Here is a 10,728-nt window from a genome sequence, read left to right as displayed (position 1 = left end):
AAACAAGGTCAGCTTTTTAAATTTCTTGCAGAACGAATGCCTTTCGCACAAATTACATGCTTCAAAAATTTTATCAACATAACTCTACACTAGGAAACAAAGAGTTACACGGATAATAAATTACTGATTTATATAAAAACTAGAGCTTTATTCTTTTTGCATATTTAAGAGATCCCACAAGACGATTTTTTTTTAAATCTACATATCATGTTTACAAAACATGAAAGCGGAAATAATTTTTCAGTTCTTGGAACGGGTGGACAGCGGTCTTCATTCGGTAAAGTATATATACAACCAGACAGAGGGAAAAGGGGAGGGGAGATGTAATAAATATTGGATACTCTTATCATAAACTTGAATAATCACTAAATAACGGCAGACCCCAAAAAGAAACAAAAAAAAAAAGAAGTAGTAAAGACATTTTTATCACAGTTAATAAATAATTTATGTTATATAAATCTTATTTAGATATGCATAATCTATAATGGTAGTTTTCGTTTTTATCATCTCAAATATTGTAATTACGATCTATCCCTTTTCCCAGTATGCAATCCTGGATGAACCACTAGTCAACAAAAAATATTATTAAATATGCAAAATTTTCTATTAGCCACTATCATATTCATAAGGTCTGGTAATTATGTATATAAGGGTGGGTTTCAGACAATATCCAGAAGGTCTGGAAATTATGCATATATAAGGGTGGGTTTCAAACGATATTGATATGCTCAAAGATCGGATTTACAGATGTTTACTATTTTAAAAAACACTTCTATCTGTGTTTTTCATGTTTCCAAAAATCTACTGAAGTTGAGGATTTTCAAGATAAAGACCAATAAATAGAGTTTGATAATAGAGCTTGGTGCATACGAAGCTTAGTGGCCATGAAAACTTACCATGAAAAAGAATATGAATTTTAAAAATAAAGTGAGTTTTTAACTTTCTGGTAAAATGGACAAATCACTAAAATATCTTACTATTAAAAGGGCCACTTGTCCTACTTTAATATTTGATTTAGAAATCAGAATTTGCCGGCTTAAAATATTGTCTCAGTGCGCCTCTGATTACTTGGAAGCATAAACTATCTAACTGCACAGTGAACCAGCTATAGGACAAAAAGTTGCAAAAGTAAATTGTACTTAATCTTTCTAAAAACTTAACGATAAGTACTTGATTTAACAAATGTTGTAAAATGTAACAAATGTTGTTAAATGTAACATAATTAAAAACTAACTATTTTTAATCATTAAAAACTAACTAGCTTCCGATTTTTTTTTTAAAACTCATTATTACCACGCGGATTATTTATTTGCTTTTTTAATTTAAAAATTTCTTACTGTTTTTTTTTCAAGTATTATTTGGACAAAAATGACGGTCTTTGCTTCCCATATTAAAATTCAAAAGCGAAGTTTTTAGAATTAACTTGAATCCATTTAAAGCTGTTTTATCAGCTCATTTAAACTTATACTTTAAAACTAATAATAATCGGTGTAATTTTTGTATCAAATGTTCATGAGAAACTATCAAAATGCGTCAAAGTATACTCAAAATAGGACCTGTAACCTAAAGCCAGAAGTAGTTCTCTCAACTTTTAAGTCTAAAAAAGGTCATTTTAATGCAGGGTCTTAGAAGAAAGACCATTATATTATTCTAAAAAGAAACGTTTGAAACGATAAGTGCTATGAGTTTATATTATGTTTTTTTAAGGTAAGGCAAATAGAATAGCAATTCTGATCCAAATACTTAATTCTGATTCACATATTACCTACTTTCAATATTACTCCATATTTATTAATAAAAGGATTGGCTATTTTACTGGATCGTGAGCTAACTAAGCAGGGCTACCCAACACTAAAAATGAAGCTATGGCAGTTGGTTGTAATATTTATCCAGCATAAATTAAAATAATTGTAATAGTTGCAAAAAGTGCTTCGAAAAAAATATTAGTAGATGTGAAAAATAATTTTACTATAAATTTTTATGTAACTTTTTTGACAGAAAATTCTTCATTTTTTAAACAAATGTTTATTTATTTATACATATGCAGAAATTTTTCAGCAAACTTCATGAAAGATTATTAAAATTGCATTGAAAAATGGGAAAGCACAAGTGAAGATCTTTGTAATTCAGAAGTAGATACAGCTAATGGTTTGGAATATCCAAACAGCTTGAATCTTGATAAAATTCTCGGAAATGAGAAAGCACAAAGAGTGAAGTAAAGATGTGAAAATCTTCGAAATGATCTTTGTAATGGGACTTTAGAAACAATTCCCAGATTCGATTGACCAAGAAAAACTGAAAGGGACAATTGTCAACCATGATTCCCCCACCCCCACGCCTTGTAAGAGGTAGTAGCATTTTTTCCGACCCTCTTCCTAAAAATACATCTCAAACTTTAACTCCCCCCCCCCCCCCCCCCCCATAATTTATTTCCGCTAAAGATACTTAGTTGACATTTAAGATACATTGCTAACATTTAAGATGCATAACCGACATTCAAGTTCTGCTTAACCAGCTGAATTTAGTATTTATTTATTATCATTTGCACTTAAGTTGGATTAAGTACACTTCTGTCACCATTATAGACACAACTTTTATCTCTCTCTTTTGTTCGGCATCCGTCCACTTTTATTCGGCATCCGTCATCCGGTGAACTTAAGTGTTCATCAAGTGTATAAATTGGCATGGATAGGTTGTCTTTGGCATAAATTAAACATTAGGCAAATCTAATTCATCTTCCTCAATCCAATAACTGTGCTCCTTATTCTCTTCAGTTAGTTTGATTGAGTGAAATGAGGAGCACATTAATTGGATCAAGCTCAAACTGATTACGTGATATTAAGTCCTACTTCTGACAATTATAAGAGAAGGAAAAATGGTAGTAGAGAACGATCAGATGACAAGGTTCTCCCAGCCGTTTTCAGCATCTCCGATTTTTGGGTTTCATAATTTGAAGGAAATACTTGTTTGCACATGACGTGCACTAGCTGCTGTCAGAAAATGATGTCACATGATGTAACATTATACCTTAAAATAAAATGAAAGAATATAGAACAAAACATGAACTTAAAACTTTTGAATAAGGTCTAACGGGTCTAAAAGTAAAATGACCAATTAAATTGCGCTTAGTTTGCACGTGATGTGCACATAATGTGCATATCAGCCACTGCTATTAGTGTCTAATGAGTCAGAGATGTTTTTTTCTAAAACAATTTTTTAATTTCAAAAATTTTTGAACGAGAGAAATTGGAAGATTAAGACATTTGATCAGATTTCAAAATGTTTCACCCGCAAACTTGTTGAAATGGCTTTTTTTTATTAATAATAATAGGGCAAGATGACGCCAGAAAGTTGTCGACTTAAAGATTAAATTCTTTCTTCCAACCCAATTAAATGTGCTCCATCCAGGTGCGTTTGAGGCCAAAAATTAGGCATTAAGATCATGCTCCAAAAAATGATAAATTGATGCCTTAATTATCTTTTAAAATCAGGCATTTAAATATAGTAACCATTTAAATATGGCATATATTTATAACCGAAACCATAGCATTTAACTAGCAAAAAGAATAAATGAAATGAGGATTCTTGTCTGGACTAATATCTACACTCAGAATGACGACTGATTTAACAAGTGGACCGTTTTTAACGAAATCTCTGAACTCGTTTAAATCAAGCAACTTATTAAAATTCAGGGCGTAGTTGAGACATTTGAGAGTTATGCGGGATCAAAGTATTTAATAACCATTGGTTTCCCTAATCCATCTTTATGCACTATTATCGCAACATATACTGATGGAATCAACTTGTATCGATTGACAATAATGCAGTCATGATCTGGGATAGTCGTTCAATACTCTATATGCATTAGCAAAGGTGCTTATTAGAATAAAGGTGCCTAGTAGTATAAATGTGCCTAGTAGTATAAAGTGATGAGTTATAGCTCACTCTTCACGTCATTTTTAACAATCTCACCAAGCATAAAATTTGGCGCACACAAAACTCACGATACGCACACGTGTGCAAGCTAAAAGTGGCGCGCACGCACACGCAGACAAACAAGCTCACAAATTTCAACCTGAAAGTCAACAATTTAAAAAAACGAGCACAAATTTGCACACATTCACATTCATTCGCAAAAAAACGAGCTCAAAATATTGTGAAAAAAATATAGTAGAAATTTGAAGAGCTATCAGTTCTCGCTGAGGCACCTAAGTGATGACCATTGGGCGTTAGGTGAAAAACAGGGTAAACTATTCGACCTTAGCTATGATAAAGTTAGCTATGGTGTAAAGGAATGGATATAGTGCTTATTAATAAAAATATTTGAAAATCTCTATTTATTTGTTAAAAAATTGAATGAAAAGATTGTGAAGTATGTGAGAATAAAGGAAGAGAAGACATGTCTTAACTGTTGGTTAAAACCAATAGCAGCTAAATTTTGTGATCACGTTAAACAATATAAAAAATGTGGCAAGGATAGTATATGTGACCATGATGAAAAAAGATGAGTAAAAAATGGTGATAAAAGATGAGTAAAAAAAAGGTGATAAAAAAAAATGATGGAGATAAAATAATGATGGTGATAAAAGATGAGTATGTAAAAAATGTGGTATGACTTAGGTATATGAACATGGTAAATGGTATTGCAGGAAGCTTTAAGAAGAAGTTAAGACAAGCGCTTAACAATTTTATGAAAATTCAATTTTTCAAAGTTTTAGTTTAATTAACTTAAATTAATTCAATTAAAGTTTTTCATTAGTTTAATTCAATTAGTTTTTTTAATTCACCAGCCATATTTGGAAAAAATATCAGTAACTGTTAACAAGTATTTTACACCTTTATTAAATTTAGAGAACCCCTGCATGTCAATGAAATCAGCAGCTCATATTTGATCTACACCGTTAAAAATGGCTTTTTATTTTTTCTTCTCACTTGTTTATGTAATTCATCTGCTAATTTTGAAAGTGCTAGATGATTCATATTTTTTTAAAGTTTTTTTTTAAAAAATCAGATGTATCAAGACCCATTCCAAATTTCATCTTTGTTCCAAGATTTTCAAGTAGTACAGTTAAAAAGATGGAACCTTCCCAGTAAACACGCTTTAGTTGGTCCAACTGACGGGCCAGTATTGGCTACAGTTGGCTAACTGTTGGCATTTCTTGCCAACCATTAACCGACTGTATACCGCGTGTTTTTGAATCGTAAGTTTCCCGTAAGTTTGTAAATGTATATTATAAATATATTCACTTAGACCATGCGACTAATTATCAAAATTATTCAAATAGATTCATTCAATGATTAAAACTATTCAATAGAGTTAGTTTAGTTTGAAGCTTTTTATCATTTTTTTTTCTTTCAAACGCTTTTTCTACCCTTTAATTAAACTTTTAAACTCAAACTCTCGTACACCTCTTAATATAACCGTTACGCTGGTAAGTAGAAATATTTTACATTTATCCATTAGTGACACATTCAGATATAATTTTTGACATTGGTTGAGTTTTTAATTTATTTTTATGATGACACCATTGTTGTATTTGTATAAGATATTTTAGCTCTATTTTAACTATTATCAAAAGTTTAAATACAGCTAAAATGTATATGTGCGTGTATAGTAGTATGTTTATGTGTGTATTTCTGTATGTATATGTATGTATGTTTGTATGTATCTATATATATATATATATATATATATATATATATATATATATATATATATATATATATATATATATATATATATATATATATATATATATATATATATATATATATATATATATATATATATATACACACACACACACACAGAGTGTCTGCCAGATCAGGGGAATTCAGGGAAAAGTCAGGGAAATCAGATATCTGCAAAAAATCTAGGATAATCAAGGAAATTAGGTTGAATTTTAAAAAAATCAGGGAGAAATCAGGGAAAATGGCTCTTCATCAAACTTACATAACTTAAATAAGTTGTACATAGTACATGTAATATAAAAGTTTATTTGGCAGATAGTTTTATGAACTTCACTTGCATCAAGCGAATCTTGAATCTTCACTTGCAAAAATGTAAACAATTATACAACCCATATTAAATGTATCAATACTTGATACATTTAGTGTGGGTTGTATTATTGTTTACATTTTTGCAGTTGAAGAGCATTTTTCTAAACGAATCTAGGTCAATTTTTGTGAAGTTGAATTTGGGTAACTTTAAATTAAATCAAGGAAAACAGGTAGAAGATCAGGAAAGTATCAGGGAAAAGTCAGAGAAATCCACCTAAAAATATTGGCAGACATCCCTATGTATTTTGTATATATTGCATATAATATATGCCATATACAATATTGACATAATATATGCAGTATATAAATAAATGGTATATGCAATTGTATATACAATATGACATATACATTTCATATTAAGCATATATAACATTTATATTATATTATATATATATATATATATATATATATATATATATATATATATATATATATATATATATATATATATCTTTTCCATGGCCTTAATAACACAGCACAAAAATGTGCTAGAATACCATTTTTACAGCAATCAATTCACCTACAGGGATAAATAACATAAATGTTTAAAATTTTAACTCCAAATATTTGAGTTCCATAACACCTTTATCCATGTATGTCTTCAATTTAAAAACTAGATTGTGTTTTTGAAACCAGTTTTCCAATAAGATTCAAATGCAATCAAATATTATTTAATTATTTATGTATGTTTATAGGGAAGTTAGCAGCTTTGGAGTTAAGATTAACAGAACTGGAGCAAAAAAATAAGTTTTTAGAAGTTCAAAGTTTTTTGGATAATGAAGATATTGTTGTTCCCCTGGCCTTCCAATGGAAAGTAAGGAAGATTTGGAGAGGCTTAACCTTATGATACAGATGAAATCTGAGATGGCTCTCTATAAAGTTTGAAATTATTTTTTGTATTATAATGTTTCTAGCAGTCTTCAGGTTGCGTTTAAACTAGTAACTATTATTTTATAAGATCAAAGATAAGTTTTTTTATAAGTCATATAATTGTAATTTATCAAAGGTAATTTAATAATACCTTAGTTATATTATACCGCATTACATTTTCATTTACCTTTGAAAAAATAGTTTAAATAAAAAAGTTGTGATATGTAGCATTATTTGTTTTTAGGTCGAATATCTGCGTTCTATTGGCGGTAAAGTTGAACGTCCAAAATACATATGATGTGTGTTGGGAGCCATGTTTTCCAAAAATTTTAGCGTTTTATGTAATCTAAACGGATCTTCAAGTAAGATGATAGCTACTGGAATGGGCAAGGTTAAGTTGCGATGTTATCATTTTGTGTTAAAGTGCTTACTATGTAAGTATTACTAGTTATGTAAATTTTTAGTCTATTAAAGTCAACTGTATTTTTATATTTACAAAAATATGTTTACAACACTAAGAAAGAATATAATATGTTAGTACTTATGACAATTACCAGTGTTGTCATTAGTTGTAAATTTGTAAGATATTATATTCTCCCTTGGTGACTTGAACTTATTATCATATGCACATATTTTTAAAACTGCTAACCAGTTAATGTAATTCTTGATTTGCAAAGTATACGTATAAGAGCTTAAAAATAACTTAAAAATAATTTATATTTAAACAAAAAATAAATTGAGTTTTTAAATTTATTTTCATTTTATTCTTTTAGCAGCAGTAAGAATTCAGTATCTTAATTCCAAGGATAAAGATATTTACCCGATGGTTTCAAGATGGTTTCAGGGCGCAAATGATCAAGGAGATGGGCGAATAAATAGACAGACGAAAAGCAAGGTTATAAAAAATCAGTTGCAGTTAATCAATGAAAAGAATATTTAGTTATTATTTTCTTTTGAAAATTTATAAAAGCTTATTTTTCTTGATTTTATTTATAAATCTAATTTTTCTTAATTATTATTAATAATTATCTAATAAATCGCCAGGTTTTTAAATATTAGCGTTTTACAATATTGTTTTTAATTAAAGTTGCCAATATTAGTTTCAAACCTTTAATAATATTAACTACAATAATAGAATATTTTTAGTTCTTTATTTGTAAATATTTTTCTTTAACGGTCTGCAAATAAAAGTGTAATGATAAAAAATTTGTTCTTTTTTTTGTATTCAACTAAGTTATCTATAAATATAATACAATATTTTGTGTCGACAGTAGTACTGTTTGGTAAAGTCTGATATACAAACAATCACTATTAGATAGAAAATTAAATATGAAAAAGCAAAGTTATACTTTGTTATTAAGCAATATTCAAAACATGATTTATAACTTTTGCACTTTTAATTTAAGCGCAAAAGCGAATTTAAGAAATCGCGAAAAAAAATCATATAGTTGGGCCGGTAATGGTACCAACTGTTAGCCAACTGTTTTATTACTGTTGGGCCGTTAATGGCAAACAATTGTTTAAAAACAGTTGGCTAAGTGTTGGTAAAAGCGTTACGTTTTTTTCACGGTACCAACTAAATAGCCGACTGTTGGCTAATAGTTGGTTATTAGGATCGGGCCAACTACTTACCAACTGTTCGATGTTTACTGGGTTTGTTACAAGATTCCATCTTTTTAACAATGACCAGTTAATACATCTCAAACGGAATATTTTTAATAACAGAGTTATTAACAAAATTGATCCACCTTCTTCCTTTGAATTCGCAAATGCACCTTTTACAAATTAAGCTTTTTTTACACTGCATACTTTACATTTTTCTCGTTTCATGTTACGACCATTTTTGGAAAGTGTGAGTTGTTCACCATCTGTAACTTTTTTGCATTTCGCACAGTACATTTTATATAAAACATGTTTTTAAAATTTTACAATGTACACATGCCATAAATTACACGTTTATTGTCATTGAAACTCGATGCCAACTTACTTCTGACCAAGAATAACATTCATGGGTAAAACCTTACTTTTTTTTACCAAACAAACAGTTTCTACAGTCTTCAAATGTCACGTGGTGTTTTACAACTTGCTTTTTTTTTTATAGATTTGCATCTCCTATTTTCTCTTCCATTCAACATTTTCATTGAACTCTAGATTTAATGCAAAAAATTTCTTCAATAATTTCACCCTTTTTTTTGAGGTTGAACATCCCATTTATCTTTTTATTACCAATTTTGTCTTTTTCATACAATGAGATCATATTAGAGACCGGTCACATCATGATAGAGGATAGTCGTTGTGTAAGTCATCCAACTTTTTTGGGTATATGAGTGCAGCTTCTGAAGCACCAGGACGTTCTTTCTATACACTACCATCTTCATAAATCATTTTAAAACCATGTTTAGACAAAGGCTTACACATTGCGTGTGAGTAAAGACTATTTGCATCTAAATAAGTTATATACTTTGGTGGTTTTTTTTGTTATTTTATTTATCTCTCATGTGCTTGTTAAGACCTTTTGCATGCCTTCTGGAAGCTACTGATATTCCTTCTCTAATAGCTTTTTCAAAGATGAGTAAAGATGTCATGCAGGATCCAAAGTATATGTTTTCATTCATTCATCTCTAAAATTTTCAAAAACATTTAGGGGATCGTAAAGGTCGCGATCTTTAAGAGTTTTAACTCTTAACCTTTTCTACGCTTTTTGTGTGACTTTTTTGTGCGTGACTATAATCTTCTACATAAATACTTGTCATATATTCATATGGGTATACACCTTTTCGTAAAAGTAGTTCTTCACAAAGAACTATCATGCTTATGATAGTTCTTTGTGAAGAACTACTTTTACGAAATATTATATCATGTTTATCTGTGAAGAAATCCAGAGCATTTGATCAAGATCTTTCTGATTCACTTTTAATCCAGCCATTTTCATCAAGATTTCAAAGCTAGACTGTCCAAGTTAATGATAATGATAATTATTATTAACTGGATAGTAATAGTAATTTCGTATTTTACTTTTTTTAGTAAATCCGACATTACATTCATAACACTTTCTGTTTTTGATTATCGCATCTTTAGTAGATAAAATTTTAGAAAGAGGTGCGTACATACCTCCTATTAATGGTTTGTATTCAACAAATCTTCAAAACTTATTTCTATTTTCAGAATGAAAAGGAATTTCTTTTTCATTCACACGATTTGACAAAATGCGAGCTTACTACAAAATACTGAGATCAACTAATTTCTTTTTTCAACAATCTTTAGAAAGTTTACATTCTTTTTATACTACAAAAACTAATAAATTGATCTCTTTTTAAATATGAAACAAAAAAAAAACAACATCAAATTCTGCTTTTTTTATTTCATTTTTTTGACACCTGCATAGACTCTTTTCCATATATCAATAGTTTTTCTCTCTCCTAATGAATGACGTTTTTGCATCTTCAATAATTATAGCACGTGTGTTTGACCTTATCTCTATGATTGGTGATAATTTCGATGATAATTTTTATATATATTCTTTGATTGTTTTTCTTTATCTGCTTTAATAAAACTTTGTTACACACTGTTATTATAAGTTTTTGTAGAAAATTAAAAATAGTTGTTAAATTTCACTTTATTGAATTTACCAACAGAAATTAAATGACCAATTACTCTACTCAGAGCTCTACGTTTATCAGCAACTTGAAAGTTTTGTCTATGATTACGCTTAATATTTATTGAATCATTCAAATTTGTTGACTGGCATTTTAACTATGCAAGGATTTTTAAATTATTAAATAATTTACCACTCCACAC

At 29.1% G+C, this 10,728-nt stretch overlaps 1 long non-coding RNA gene across 2 annotated transcripts; it reads left to right on the top strand.

Moving 5' to 3' along the window:
* Positions 1–6,590: 6,590 nt before the first annotated feature.
* Positions 6,591–7,974, top strand: LOC149882382 (uncharacterized). Of its 2 annotated transcripts, none has more exons than XR_016445243.1 (3): positions 6,591–6,939; positions 7,175–7,364; positions 7,704–7,972. It is a non-coding gene; the product is annotated as an uncharacterized LOC149882382 (long non-coding RNA). The 2 variants fall into 2 exon arrangements; XR_016445244.1 differs by having other exon boundaries at positions 6,856–6,874; positions 7,704–7,974.
* The last annotated feature ends 2,754 nt before the right edge of the window (positions 7,975–10,728 follow it).

This window comes from Hydra viridissima, unplaced genomic scaffold, assembly GCF_058129835.1.
Source record: "Hydra viridissima isolate aposymbiotic clone 2 unplaced genomic scaffold, HvirCarnegie_v1 scaffold_11, whole genome shotgun sequence".
Lineage (NCBI taxonomy): Eukaryota > Metazoa > Cnidaria > Hydrozoa > Anthoathecata > Hydridae > Hydra > Hydra viridissima.
This window is presented reverse-complemented; position numbering and strand designations above follow the sequence as displayed.